The following is a 15,940-nucleotide window of genomic DNA, read 5'->3' on the forward strand; positions in this document are numbered from 1 at the left end:
ATTTTATTTTATTTTTCCATTTTATTAAGAGTGAAAGGTCCAGGGATGGGCAAACTACGGCTTGTGGGCAAGATGCAGGGTCTCCTGAAATGTTCTATCCAGCCTCAGGCTACATTATTCCTAATCTGATGAATACAATGAGTAGGGTACAATACAATGAAACTTCAAAAGAGTTGCCTTAGAAACAGACTGACAGATGAGCATTTCTTTTCCTTTGGCCCCCTCTTTAAAAAGTTTGCCCATCACTGGTAGACATAAGTAACTGATTTGATGCAAAGGAGAATGAGAAGACTACATTGAAGAAGTAGATAAGAGCAAGGGGGACATCCTGGCAAAGGACTGTGCAAAAACTGAGGAAAGAGAGATTGCTTTCATCTGAAGATAAGCTGCCCCTTATGGTGGAAGCAGCACCTGAATCATGCCTTGAAGAAAGGGAGGGATTGTGTGAGAAAACCAAATATATACATATATATGTTTGTATGTATGTTTGTATGTATGTAGCTTGGGAGAGTCTATTGTAGACATAAGGGACCATTTACATAAAGGCAGAGAAACAGGAGTAACATAGATTAAGAATGAGGATTGGAGAGAGACCCAAAGTGAATGAATACATACATCTATACATACATACATATATATGTGTGTGTGTATGTATATACATGTATATATAAAACCACATAAACATATGCATTTATATGAAACTGTGTATAAAATATAGACAAAAGTAAAAATAAATATAAAGGTTCTTTTGGGGGGAGTGGAGTTGGAAGAAAAGGCACTTCTATAGAAGCTGGGAAAGATCACAAATGACTCTCAGAAGGGGCAGCTATATAGTGCAGTAGTTAGAGCACCAGGTTGGGGAACAGTGGAGCAGGAAGTCTGAATTCAATTTTTATCTCATACACTTTCTAGTTGTGTAACAATGGATAGGTTGTTTAACCTCTTTTTGTCTATTTCTTCATCTGTAAAATTCAGATAATAAAGCACATATCTTCTGGAATGGTTGTGAGGATCTGATAAGTTAATAATTGTAAAGTAGATAGCAAAGTGCCTGATGTGCAGTAAGCATTATATAAATGTTAGCTATTTGTTATTGAAGTAGAAGGTGGCTCAAGAACAGAACCTTAAAGAAAGGTAGGAATTCTAAGAAGTAAAGCTGATGGTATATATGGAAAATTGTAGAGATTGAACTGAAATGAATTGAAGCTGTCAATAATTTTTGCACAGTAGCAGTATATAAAATAAAGCTACCTAAATCGTCAGCATTACTACATATCACCAACAAAGTTCTGCAAGAAGAGATAGTAAGTAATAACCCATTTAAAATAACCAAATTAATTTTGCTATTATATTTTCTAGTTCAGTAAAATAAATTTTTGGTAATATAATTGAGAGGATGTTTGAATAAGTAGATTAATTTACGTAGAATTGTCATTTTAATTATATTGGTACTTCCCACTCATGAACAATTAATATTTCTCAAATTGTTTCAATATGAATATTTGTATAAAATGTTTTATAATTATGTTCATTTGGAAGAACAAAAGGTCAAGAACATCAAAAGAATTAATGAAAAATATGTAAAGGAGGCCTAGCAGTACCAGATTTTAAAATGTATTACAAAGTAATAATTAACAAAACCATCTGGTACAGGCTAAAAACTAAAACATGATCAATGGACTATAACAGACATAAAACAAACAGTAGTAAAAATTATAGTAATTCTGTGTTTAACAAAAGTAAAAATCTAAGCTTTTGGCATAAGAGTTCACAATTTGGCAAAAATTGTTGGAAAAACTAGAAAGCAATCTGGTACCTTTTAACAAGATAAAATAAAAATGTATATATAGCCAAGGCATAACAAGAGATATAAATAAATAAATACATGAAAAAACAAAGAATACCTATCAGATTTTTGTTTCACTTGTATGGATGAAGGGTAATACATGCTTCTCAGCCTTTTGGCTAAGACCAAGTACAGATTGTTGAATAGGAGAAGAATTTATGAATGAACCAGAGACAGAGAGCATTGTGAGATATGAAGTGGATAATTTTGAATAAAAAATGGATGTTGCCAGGATTAGAAGGCAAGCAGAAAATTTGGGAAAAAATTACATAATTTCTCAGATAGAGTTATCATATTTAAAATATATAGAAAAGTTTGTCAAATTTATAAGAATGAGCCATTCTCCAATTGTTAAATGGTCAAAAGATCTGAACAGACAATTTTTAGACAAATAAATATAATTTATATTGAACTACATGAAAAATGCTCTAGATCAGTTATGGGCAAACTACTGCCCACAGCCAGATGTGGCCCCTTGAAATTTTCTTTCTGGCTAAGAGACATTATTCGTAATCTGACGAAATACAATGAGTAGGATACAATACAATGAAACTTCAAAAGAGCTGCCTTAGAAACACACTGACAGATGAACATTTCCTTTCCTTTGGCCCCCTCTTTAAAAAGTTTGTCCATCACTGCTCTAGATCATTATTCATTAGAGAATTACAATTCAAAATAACTGAGATATCATCTCACATCAATGTGATTAGATAAAATAATAATAGAGGAAAATGAAAATTGTTGGAGTGGATATGAGAAAAAGGGGGCATTAATATATTGTTGGTGGAACTGGGAACTGATCCAACCCTTTTGGAGAGCAATCTGGAATTATGCTCAAAGGGTTTTAAAACAGCATATGCTTTTTGACCCAGCTATGTTACTATTAGTTTTATTTCCTAAGGTGATCAGGGGAAAAGGAGAAGGATTTATATATTCTAAAATAGTTATGGGATCTCTCTGTGTAGTGGAAAAGAATTGAAAACTTGAGCAGAATCAAGGGAACATTATATATAGCAACAGAAATATTGTTCTTCCAGAGAAAGAACTGATAAATAGAAATAAGAAAGACATAGTTCTATATGCACATATACCTTTTTGTTAAATGATACCTTCTCATATGTGGGGAGGGGCTGCAGAATGGGAGAGTCCTGGGAATTTTCATGTAACAAACACATAAATAAATACATTATAAATTAAAAAAATAAAAATGAATAGTGTACAGGCATGAAAGACAGCTTAGGAAAAGGCATAGAAATGGTAGAGGGAATATTCCATGATAGGAAGGAAAAGAAGGCCACTTGGATAAACCATGGAGTACATTGGCAGAAAATATTGAGGTAAACAAAATGGTTTGGGGGGGTTTGTTTTGTTTTTTGCTATATTGGGGCTAGGTGGAACATCAAATTATTGAAGTGGAGTGGAAAGTAAAATAGCAATTCTGACAGAAAGAAGACAGACATTAAAATTTTATTTGCTTCTACTTATTCTTGAAATAATGATCTATAATTTTGGACGAACAGAAGGAAAATGGTTAAAAGATATTTGAAACAACAAGTATTTGTAGTAAAAGAGCACCTAATTGCCCCCAGAGAGTTCAGATTCAGAGAACCAGCATGATCATATTTTATATGTCTAAAAGAGTTGGTATATGTAATTACTAATTTCCTGGTTTTGACCTGGGACAGATCCTGTAGATAACCATAAAGTTTACATCCCCTCAATTTCTAATTCTTTTTTTGCTACAAAAATACCTGCCTTCTTACATATATGTCCTTTTGTGTTCATTGATTTTTTTGGAATATTAGACCTTTTAGTGATTTTATAGAGTATCCATAGTTTAATAACTTTTTGAGCATAGTTCCCAATTGCTCTCCAAAATGGCTGAATCAATTCACAATTCCACCAATGATGCATTGGTATCCTGATTTTTCCACATCCCTTCCAACATTTGTCATTTTAATATTCTCTCATATTAGCTAATCTGATAGTTGGGAGGTGGTACTTCAGAGTGGTTTTAATTTGAATTTCTCTAGTCATTAGAGATTGAGAGGATTTTTTTCATATATGTATAAATAGCTTTGATTTCTTCTTCTGAAAACTTTATTTCTATGCTTTGACCATTTAATGAAGAGGAATGATTAATATTCTTTTTAAATTTCATTTTATTTTTTACCAATTACATGTGATAAAAATTTTACATGTTTCCTGAAGTTATATAAATTAAATTGTCTCCTGCCTTCCTTCTCTCCCCAATCTCAGAACTGGAAGCAATCCAATATGGGTTATATATGTATTATCATGAAAAACATATTTCTATATTCATTTTTGTAAGTAAATAATCTTATAAAACCAAGATCCCAAAACATATGTGGAAGTGAACAAATGAAAAATTGTATGTTTTCACCTGTGTTCCTACTCAGAAAGTTCTTTTTCTGGAGGTGGATAGCATTCTTTTGAATGATTAGTATTCTTATAAATTTGATTCATTTCTCTATATATTTGAGAAAGGAGGCCTTTATGAGAGAAACTTTCTTTAAACATTTTTCTTCCAGTTTCATTCTTTTCTTCTAATCTTGGCTGCATTGGTTTTCTTTACTTTAATGTAATCGAAACTACACTTCATGTGGAATCAGGAAGACTCATTCCCCCTCCCCCCCCAGTTCAAATCTAGTCTCAGAAAACTCCAAATAAGGTCATGAGTCTGCAAAATGACTGAACAATAACAACAAATCAAAATTATACATTTTACATTCTATAGTACTCTCTCATATAATTATAGACTCTTCCATTATGTATAGATCTGAAAAGCATTGTGTACCTAATTTATTCTGCTAATACACCACTCTGTTTCTTAGACTACCAGCTTAATCACCATTTTGTATTGTAGTTTGAGATCTGATACTGCTAGACCACCTTCCTTCATCTCTTTTTTTTATTGATTCCATTAGTATTCTTGGTCTTTTGTTCTTCCAGATGAATTTTATTATTTTTTCTATTGTGACAAAAATATAATTGGGTAGTTTGATTGACATGCCACTGAATAAGTAAATTAATTTAAGTAGAATTATCATTTTTATTTTATTGGTTGAGACTACCCATGAGTAATTAATATTTCTACAATTGTCTATATCTGATTCAATTTGTGTGAAAAGTATTTTTTGGTTTTATTTTATTTTAAAACTTTTTTAATTTTTAATTTTTAAATATTTTCCCATGCTTATATTATTCATTTTCTTTCCCTCTCCTCTTGCCTCCCCTCCCCTCCCAGAACTGACAAGCAATTCCATTGGGTGGTACAGCTGTTATCACTTGATACCTATTTCCATATTATTTATTTTTGCATGTGTGTTGTAAAGGCCACTAGGACCTCTTCTATCCTTTTCAAAGGCAGTCCTAACTTTCTCTACTTTCATACAACACATGAAAAGTATTTTATAATTATTTTCATATAGTTCCTGGTTTGTCTTGACAGGTAGATTCCCAAGTGTTTCATATTATCTGCAGTTATTTTAAATGGAATTTCTCTTTCTAGCTCTTCCTGCCAGACTTTGTTGGTAATATATAGAAATGCAAATGATTTATGTGGGTTTATTTTATATCTTGCAACTTTACTGAAGTTGTTAATTATTTCAAGTAGTTTTTTATTTGATTTTCTAGGATTCTCTACATATGCCTTCCTAACATTACAAAAAGTGGTAACTTGTTTCCTCATTACCTACTATAATTCCTTTCATCATTTTCTCATTTTGCTATATCTAACATCTCTAATATAATATTACATAATAGGGGTGATAATAGACATCCTTTGCTTTACTGCTGATATTACTTTTAGCTTAATTTCATTATAGATAATACTTCCTAATTATTTTAAATAGCTATTACTTATTATTTTATGGAAATCTGCATTTATTTTATGCTTTTTAGTATTTTTAATAGGAATTAATTATATTTTGTCAACTATTTTTCTGCATCTATGGGGTAATCATAAAATTTTATTGTTCTTGTTATTAACATGGTTGATTATGCTGTTAATTTTCTTAATATTCCCTTCATTTTTGGCATAAATCCCATTTTGCCATAGTGTTTGATCCTTGTGATATATTGCTGTAATCTCTGGGTAAATACATTATTTGACATTTTTGCTTCAATACTCATTAGGAAAATTGGTCTATAGTTTTCTTTCTCTGTTTTTGTTCTTCCTGTTTTAGGTATTGATATATTTTTGTTATAAAAGGAATTGGGTAGGACTCCTTTTCCTGTTTTTCAAAACGGTTTAAATAGTATCATAATTAATTGTTTTTTTAAATACTTGGTAGAGATGATTTGTGCATTCATGTGGTCCTGGGGATTTTTTCTGAGGGAAATTATTCATGGTTTGTTCAATTACTTTGTATAAAGATAAGGTTGTTTAAGTATTCTATTTCTTCTTCTGTTAATCTGAAAATTTTATATTATTGTAAACATTCATTTCACTTGGATTGCTAGATTTATTGACAGATAATTGAGCTAATTGGCTCCTAATGCGTTCTTACTTCCTCTTCATTGGTTGTGATTTGTCTTTTCATTTTTGATACTCATTATTTGGTTTTCTATTGACTTTCTAAAAATGTTTTGCTATTTTTACTATTTTACCCATAAAAACCAGCTCCTTGTTTTACTTATTAGTTGAATTATTTTTTATTTTTCACTTTATTAATTTTCCTTTGATTTTCAGGACTTCCAAAATGGCCTGTAATTTGATATTTTGTTTGTTCTTTTTGTAGGTTTTCTAGTTGTATAACCAATTCATTGATCTAACTTTTCTCTTATTAAAGAGATATAAATTTCTCAAATATTGCTTTGACTACCTCCCACAAATTCTGAAAAGTTACTTTCTTGTTGTCATTCTCTTTAATTAAATTAATGTTTATTTTTACATACTATTCCTTAAGAATAGATTACTTAAAAGTTTCCAATTAATTTTTAATCTATGTTTCTAAGGTCCTTTACTGAATTTATTTCTATCACATTATGTCTGAAATATTTTTACTTAATATTTAATTTAATATTTAATTAATTCACTTAATATTTCTGCTTTTCTGCACTGAGTTGTGAGGCTTTCATACCCTAATATGTAGTCAATGTTTTGTGAATGTGTCATTGACCACTGATAAAAATATTTAGTTTTTTCTATGTGTTTTAGTGTTCTTGGCCTATTATGAGTGAACACAAGCACTCTTTTCTACTCTAGAATTGTGACCAAGGACTCTGATCTCTTGCAGCTGTGTTATTGATCCTTTTAGTAATGGAACTGTGCCTTCTTCTGTGTACAGTCCTTCTTACTCTAGTAGTAATGATGAATTTCTTGGGAGTTATAGGTATCATCTTCCCATATGGGAATATAACCAGTTTAACTCTATTTAATCCCTTATGATTTTCTTTTATCTTAATCTTTTTATGTTTCTCTTGAGTCTTGTATTTGAAAGTCAAATTTTCTATACTTGATCTGTTCCCACAACTCTATGCACTAGTGCTTATTTCTGCCTTAGAACTGAGAGTAGGGTCCCTCTCCCTTGTGAGTGACCACAAGTACTCTTTATTGCTTTAGAATAGTGTCCCTATTGCTAATCTCTTGCTCTTGCAAATACAGATGCTTTCTTCACCTTAGAACTGCAACCTGGAATTGAGTATGAGCAATGCAACAGGGTCTTGCACCCAGTGCCAGCAAAGTCTCAAAATCTCTTTCCAACTAGTTGTCTGACCCCTTTACCATCTGTGGACTGAGACACCTGAAGATGGTTCTGCCAGTAATGCAACTAACTCCAAGGCCCAATATTGCCATTGCCATGGTGCAGTCTGTGCTACGCTCTACGATGACTACCACCCTACTTTGACAGACCTTTCTTGTTGACCTTCTAAATTGTATTGTACAGAAACATTGTTTTAAACCAACCATTTGTTGGTTCTGCTAACCCAAAATTTGATCTGAGACATTATTTTAAAGTTATTTGGAGGGAAATTTGGATGAGTTAAATTGAGTTCTTGCTTCTACTTTGGTATCTTGCTCTACCACTTAGTGTAGGATGTAAATCCCCTTAATGATATTGTTCAGCGTACTTTTGAATGATTTATTTCATATTATTCCCTTTCAGATAGTCTACATTCCAGATAAACCATAAAGACCATTCTGTCCCTGCTTCCTATGCTTTTGTCTGGAATGCTTTATTTGTTTAGCTCTCTAATTCCCTAATTCCTAATCTCTGATTCTCTTCCATGTTTAGGTTACAGATCATACAGTGTCTCTTTTGTTTATGACTCTCTTCCTCAATGTCTTGCATATAGTAAGTCCTTAATAAATGCTTGTTAAATAAATGAATGAAATCTGACTGGTAGGACAATTATTTTATTCTATTATTCTATAGCATGGTAGGCTGAGTAAAAGGTAAGTACAAAGGTTTTAAATTGGTTTATTTTCTCATAGTTGTTTTGTTTTTGTTTCTAAATAATTATTGATAAATACAAGCATGTGTTGAAGATAAAAGATAGCTTTGTGACCCATAAGAGTCTCAATTTCCTCATTTATAAAATGTAGGGGTTGGGTTTAATGGTATCCAGAGACTCCCTTCAAGTTCTAAGTCCATAATCTTATGTCCTCATCATCCTATTATTTCTATTAATAATGAAGGTTATATGCAGAATTACTTTTTTCTATTTATAAATCAAATCTATGAATTAAAGAAAGGATAAAGAAATATAAAGTCACATTATATTAGGTTTTCCTTCCTCTTGTTCAGGCGTACATTTTAGAAATAAACTGTAGTAGCAAATGATAGTAAAGTCAGATTTGCCCTTCTTTAATATTTGGGGAAAGGCAAGATGAGATCAAATCTGAAACTAATTAGAGAACATGCTGATAGTAAGGGTGTCTCTGCTGTTAATTGATGAGTAGCATGTAAAATTGTTCATTCAATTAAATAATTGAATGTAAATAGAATCTTAATGAGATCTGCGAAATAAAATTGTGAAGACCCAAATCCTTACCCTAAAACACAGCAGAGGACAATAAAAATTAAAATACTGGAGAAGTCTTGGTAATTCAGAGAATATTGGGAACAGTTGATGAAAATCCTGTGAGAAGGACACAGATAATCTAATCACAATGAATATTACCGTACAAAATCATCTCTATTCTAATGCAGAAGTACTAAAATGTATAAGCTAAACAAAAATGAAATACAAAAATCATTATTTTTCCCTTTGGAGTGCATTATATAATATTGGTGGATTGATCCTCCTTTTTAGCTGACTTAAATAAAAGAGATTTTCATACTTTGAGCAAATACCCCAAAATGGTAGGGGAACCATCCAAGAAGTGTAATGAGTGAATGGGAGAATCAGAGTAAAATGAAAATGTTAACACAAAGGGATTAGTCTGCACATAGAAAATGAGAATTGTCCAGTATCATATAGTTAATAGCGACCATATATATAAGCACAATATAGTAGCTAGGAAGCATAGTGTATAGGGTCCCATGCCTGAAGTCAGGAAGGCTCTTCTTCCTAAGTTCAAATCTGGACTCAAATACTTATTTATTAGCTATATGACCCTGTGCAAGTCACTTAACTCTGCTTGCCTCAGGTTCCTCTTCTATACAATGAATAAGAGAAGGAAATGCAAAACCATTCCAGTTTCTTTGCCAAGAAATTCCCAAGAACAGTCACACAGTGTCAGACATGTCTGAAACAAATGGGCAATACTAAAAAATAGCTCATGAACACTACACTAAACTATCTTCATAACAATCTTATAACAAATGATAGGGAGGCAGATAAATGAATGACTGTCATACATGATGTGATTTTTGTTCTAGACAGATGGTTTTATATATGTATTTATTTATATGTTTTTCCAATTAGGAAACTCTCTTATAAATGTAAGTTGGTCACTATTTTGAAATGAATAGTATTAGAAAAACTGCTTTGGTTAAATGACTTACTCAGGATGACCCAGGGAGAATATGTCAAAGGAGGGACTAGAACCCCAGTATTTGTAAGTCAGAGGTTAGATCTCTATTCATTGTACAGTGCTACTTCTTTCTGAGTGAGATGGATGGCATATTTTTTATATTCATTGTATAGACAACGAAACAGAAACAGAGTGATATGAAGTGATTAGCCCACAGTGGTTCAATTACTCATTTGTTAAAGTCCTACTCTGCCTTTTTTTTTGGTCAAATGATGTCTTCTCTAATGGGGGGAGGGTATAGAGGAAGTTAACTGGTATTTGAATATAAAGAAAAAACAAATAAATAAAAATATTTTAAAAATCATAGGATTCTAATTCTAGATTTAGAGGGGACATTGAGGTTCATCTTGTTCAAATTCCTTATTTTATAAATGATGAAAAGTAGGCCCATGGAGGTTAAGTGTCTCACCTAAAGTCAATGGATAGCAAATAACAGACAAGAGGGTTGACCCAAAGTACTACAACTCTAGACCTAGTGCCCTTTGCTACCATACCACACATAGAGCCTTTCTAGAGCCCAAGACTTAGCAGGGAATACACCAAGTTCTAAAGGTTTTGAATATGAGGCTGGTAATGGGTCATCCATCTTTTATTTCAGTATTTGTATTTTAAGTATTATTGCCCATAACAAAAAAAAAGGCAAGACTAAATGATGATAATTTATGAGTGATAAAAGGGAGACTCAATTAAAGAGATAAAGTGACTTACCGAAAGTTAAAAAGCTAGTGAGTTTTGGAGAATCAGAAAAATTTTAAAATGATATAATGGTATGGCCAATAATAGTGAAGCTAATGACATTTTTTTTTCATTTCTACCTCAAAAACATAATGATGAAATGGTGGAATTAGTCCAAAGTAATGTAATCTTTTATAAGCTGCTTTTCTGGGTCTCACTACCATCATTGACAGGAGATGAAAAAGCCAATGGGAGTGGACTACTATGCTTGTGCATTAGAATATCTTATTTACAGGTATGAAAACTGGATAAAAGTCATTACCAGCAATGCCCAACTTGCTAAAAGTGACATTGTAAATTTAATTTGGCTTCTCGATTTCCATTCTTTTTAAAATGGCATAGAAGGAGTATGATGTGGGGAATAAAACACTGAATTTAGAGTCAGAGTTATCTGAGTTTTACGTTTTAGCATTGTTGTGTTACCCTGTGCAAAGCCTTTCTATGAAATGATTCAGTTTGCTCATCTAAAAAATGGAGGTGGAGGGGATTGACTTAGATTACCAGTTCTAAATCCTATTATATTCTTTGATTGCATACCAAAATAAATGCCTTATGTGTATTATTATGATCATTCTCATTTAGGAATACCCTTAGCAGTTCCTGACTCATGCTATTTGGAGCCTCTTTTGCTGGACTTGAGCCTAAGATTCACTCACATAAAAACACGTATACTCACAACTCCTCTTAATAACTCCCCCTCTATAGACTTCCTACAAGATCTTCATATTCATAACAGGATGGGAAATATTAATGTTATAAACATATTTAATTTCTGATCATTTGCAAAACTTCCAAAACCCGAAGTCAGAGCAATAGCATAAAACAATTTCTTGAGATCATTACCTATTCTGACTACTAAAATCTAACCACTGAAAGACATATACAGTAAACCATTCATCAGATCACAGACCATTCTGCAGTCAATGCCATATTTTGTCTCGACAACAAACCTGAAAATTAAATTCATAGCCCACCTTTCCCAAAGGAAATCGTCCAAAGCAACAAAGGGATTGCCCTTGGAAATACTGAATTGAAAGCTATTGGTCTTAAGAGGCTTTTGACTTCCCCTCTAGATCTATGACCCTATAGCTGGGGTCGGCAACCTTTTTGGCTGTGAGAGCCATAAACGCCACATTTTTTTTAAATGTAATTTCATAAGAACTGTACAGTGCTCACAGTGTGCACTCTTGTAACAGTGCTTGAAAAAAATTGACTTTATGGCTCCTGCAGAAAGAGCCATATCTGGCCCTCAAAAGAGCCAGATATGGCTCGAGAGCCATACGTTGCCGACCCTGCCCTATAGGAAAAAAAAAAAAAAAGTCTACCATGGAAGTAGCGTAAAGTGTTTTTTTATATACAAAATTAAATACCATATAGAGGCAGAGCCCTTTATACTTCACTTTCATATATATTTGGACCAGAATGTAGTAAGTAAAAGGGAAAGGAATTTTACCTTGGTGATATAAGGGATCATATAATTAGAGTTGGAAGGGACCTTAGAAAAAAACCAAGGCTAACACATTTCTATTTTTAGATCATAGCACTAAAAACCTCTTGAGAAGTTTAGTGATTTGTCCAAGGTCCTATGCGTGGTTATATAACAGGGTGAGGGTTCAAATAAGATCTTCTGATACTAGATTTACTCTTCTTTGCACTCCGAAAAGCTCTCTTCTCAGAATCAACTAAGTACTTATTGCACACTAGGCACTGTGCAACTGTGCAAAAGCCTATGGATACAAAGAGAAATATGGAACAGTTCTTGTCATCAGGGAGATTAATTTCTATCAGATGAAACAAGATATACAGTTGCAAAATGGACAAAATAGATATCCAAAATAAATACAAGATATAAAGATAATTGTGTAATTTGGGTAGAGGTGATGGGGCACTGGCAACTTGGGAAATCAAGAATGTACCTCATGTGTAAGGTCATAGAAGCTAATCTTAAAGGAGATGAAGGAATTCTAAGAATCACATGTGAGGAGAAAATGTATTAAAAAATGGGGGATGATCAGTTCAAAGGCAGGGAGAAAGGTCACTCATTTTACCAATCCTTTGGAGAAGAGAGAGAAACAATGTAGAAATATAAGATTCGGAGTTTAGGGGGACCTCAGTCATCATCAGGTCTGACCCTTTATCACAGATAACAAAATTACTTGAACAAACTTAAACAATTACTAAATTCAAAATCTGGATCCAAACATAAACCTTTTGAATTCTGAAGAGGGGCTTGTTATGGCACAATGCTTCTTTCCTAAGCAGTAAATCGAGTCCCAACTAAAGGTGCACTGAGATGCCACAGTATCCTGCCCTCTTGCAGACCAGGAGACTCAGACCTACCACAGATACACAATCAGATATTTAAAAAACATTAATCATTTTCATATAGAAGCCATGCTTAACAATAACAGAAGTGTGTTATCTGGAAGTTTTATTTCCTCTTTAATTTTTAAGGGAATGAAGGTAGATTAGATGATCACTAAGATCACTTTTAGTCAATGATCTAAGATTCTATGATTCTAATAGGTAATCTATCCCACCTATTTACTGAGAAGCAGTATTTTCTAAAAGAGCTCTGCTGGATTCTCATAGTCTAGATTTTGGTAGAGGATGGAAGTCATCAAATTTCCCAAGTGTTTGAAAAAGACCCCTGATGTATGCATGGGCAAATGATTTGTTATAGGTCACATAGAATAATGGCAGTGGCTGATGTAGTCTGATTTTGAGATGCTTGAAGCCAACAACACCTAATGTGCCAATGGCAACCCTGTGGCAACTAGAAATGGAAACTTCTGTATCACCTCTAAGAAGATTTTTCATTCAGAGGGTTTGCTAAAGGGCAAGAGCAAAAAACCATCAAAATCTGCACATGGTGGTTATACCCATTACAATGAAGCCTATTCTTCCTTTATGGGGAGCATGGGAATCATGGCCAGTATTTCCAGCATATTCATGCAACATAGTGTCACAATAATCTTTCTGGTAAATTTTATCATAAAATGTATTTCTTTACTATAAAGCACAAGCAAAAAACCTTTGTTTGGAATCATCAATGAAGCAGGTAGAATAAATAGTATTATCCTCATATTACTATGAAGAAAGCAGAGGCTCAAAGGCATGAAGTGATTTTCCTAGGTCACCCACTCAGGCCATGTGGGAGCCAAGATTCAGAGCAAGGCCCGATGCAAAATCTAGCTTTGGCTGTACTACATTTGTGGACACACATACATAGAGTCATCCAAACCTGCAAGTCTTATAATCTTCTCCTTGATTTCCAAAAAAAGTTTTATAGTATATGTTCAACCTACTTCACAGGTAAGAGTGCAGAGCAGAAAGAAGAAGATGGCACCAGGGAATCTGAACTTTGATCCTCATAGAGGAAACTGTGAAGGAGCAGGACCCCTGGGCTGGCCAGAACAGGACTTTGATGTAAATCACAAGGGTCTGTTTACTATTTGCCAAATCACTTTATCCCTTTTTCCTCCCTTGTAAAATGAAGGTATGGACTACATTGTACCTAAGGTCCCTTTCAGTCCAATAGGCTTTGCCCATTCAAAATGAATTTGCCAACTTAATCTAAAAGTGTGAGTATACTTTGTATATTTCTCTATATCAACTGTACATATAATATTTTTAGTTGTTCCTTAGAGTAAATAAAACAAACATAAATGTACCCAATTATATACATGCATGTGTACATATGTACATGCATACATAGATAGTATATATGTGTGTGTATGTGCACAAATGGGAGTATAATATTCCAAAAATCTCAGTTTAGTCAATCTATTCAAACTCAAAAGTATATTAAGATTCTGGAGCCACTTTTTGTATGTATAATAATACAACACAAATATGTGCATATGTATGCATATATGTGCCTGTGTTTATGTACACACCTTTATATATGTACATGTATACACATATATACAAACGTGATATACGTGTGATTGATAATATAGAATGATTGTGAGAGGACAATCTTGGACTCTGGAAGATCTGTGTGCAAGCACTACCTCTGGTAAATACTAGTTATATGAACCTGAGTCACTTATTTAACCTCTCTGAGACCCCTAAAATAAGATTAATGTTGCCAGTGAGTTGCTAATTTGAACTGATAAAGTTAATTTCCATTTTGTGAGTTCCCTATGTCAATGAAGTCACAGGTCTGGAAAAATATACATACATGCATATTTAAATAGAAATATATGCAATACATACAAGTATTAAAACTTCTCTATTGTATATATGTAGATATGATTATATGTATATGTGTGTGTTTGTGCAAGTGCACTAGTATGACTATAACCCAAAGAGATTTAAAAAAATAGAGAAAAGGTCCTATTTGTACCCAAACAATATACTAGATCTTTTCTTGTGGTGGAAATAAATACTAGAAACAAAACAGATATCCATCAATTGAGAAATGGCTAAAAAACTCATGATACATGAGTGTGATGGAGTACTGTTTTGTTGTAGGAAATAAATAGGTTATTCCAAAGAGACAGAGAAAGACTTGTAAAAACTGATGTTGAGTGATGAGATGAGAGTCAAAACAATCCTATATCATTAATATTATAAATCTGAACAATTTTGAAGACTTTAATAAAGTGGTGGAAAATTAAATGAGTGGAATCAAGAGAAGTATTTATGTTACACAACAATAGAGTAAAGATAAATGCGTTGGAATATCATAGGAATTAAAATTGAAATGACCATCCCTGATTCCAAAGGACTAATGATGAAAAATCCTATCCTCCTTCTGTCAGAGGAAATGTATTTAAGATGCAGAATGAGACACAGATGTTTCTGAACAAAGCCAATGAGGGGATTTTGTTTTGCTTGACTGGACATATCAGTTAACAAGGATTTGTTTTTATTTCCCTCCCTGGAGTGGGCAGTAGGGAAACCAAATAGATTTCTGTTTAAAAACACTAAAAATGGAGAGGTTTTAGCTATTCCCCAAAGTTAAAAAGGTCATTGCTAAAAGAAAGTAATCATTGACAAGGGGAAGGAAAATGGAAGCTTTTTGTTAGTAAGCATATTCATTTTTCTCCTGTTTTTATTATTCACCATGTTTGTCAAATGAAAAACCAGAAATAGGTGAAAAGAAGCAACACTGATAAGTCATAACACCACTGTGATGAGGGAGTTGGTGGGAGATAGGGAGATTAATATGATATCTTCCAAGCCCCATAGCCAGTAGCAAAGCCAGCCTTGCTTCTTATCGCTTTGGTTGTTTCTGTCTTACCATCTTTGCAACCTTCCACTGTAGGTTCTAATCTAAGTAGGTATGCCTTCTTTCTACTGGCAGCCCTATGTCCTTAAACCTTTGCAAAGTTAGCACATTAGAA

The 15,940-nt window shown here is 33.0% G+C and overlaps 1 pseudogene; it reads right to left on the reverse strand.

The window, feature by feature from the left end:
* Positions 1 to 5,170: 5,170 nt before the first annotated feature.
* Positions 5,171 to 5,266, reverse strand: LOC123238538 (annotated as a pseudogene).
* Between the last annotated feature and the right edge of the window lie 10,674 nt (positions 5,267 to 15,940).

Source organism: Gracilinanus agilis, chromosome 2, assembly GCF_016433145.1.
Source record: "Gracilinanus agilis isolate LMUSP501 chromosome 2, AgileGrace, whole genome shotgun sequence".
Classification (NCBI taxonomy): Eukaryota; Metazoa; Chordata; class Mammalia; order Didelphimorphia; family Didelphidae; genus Gracilinanus; species Gracilinanus agilis.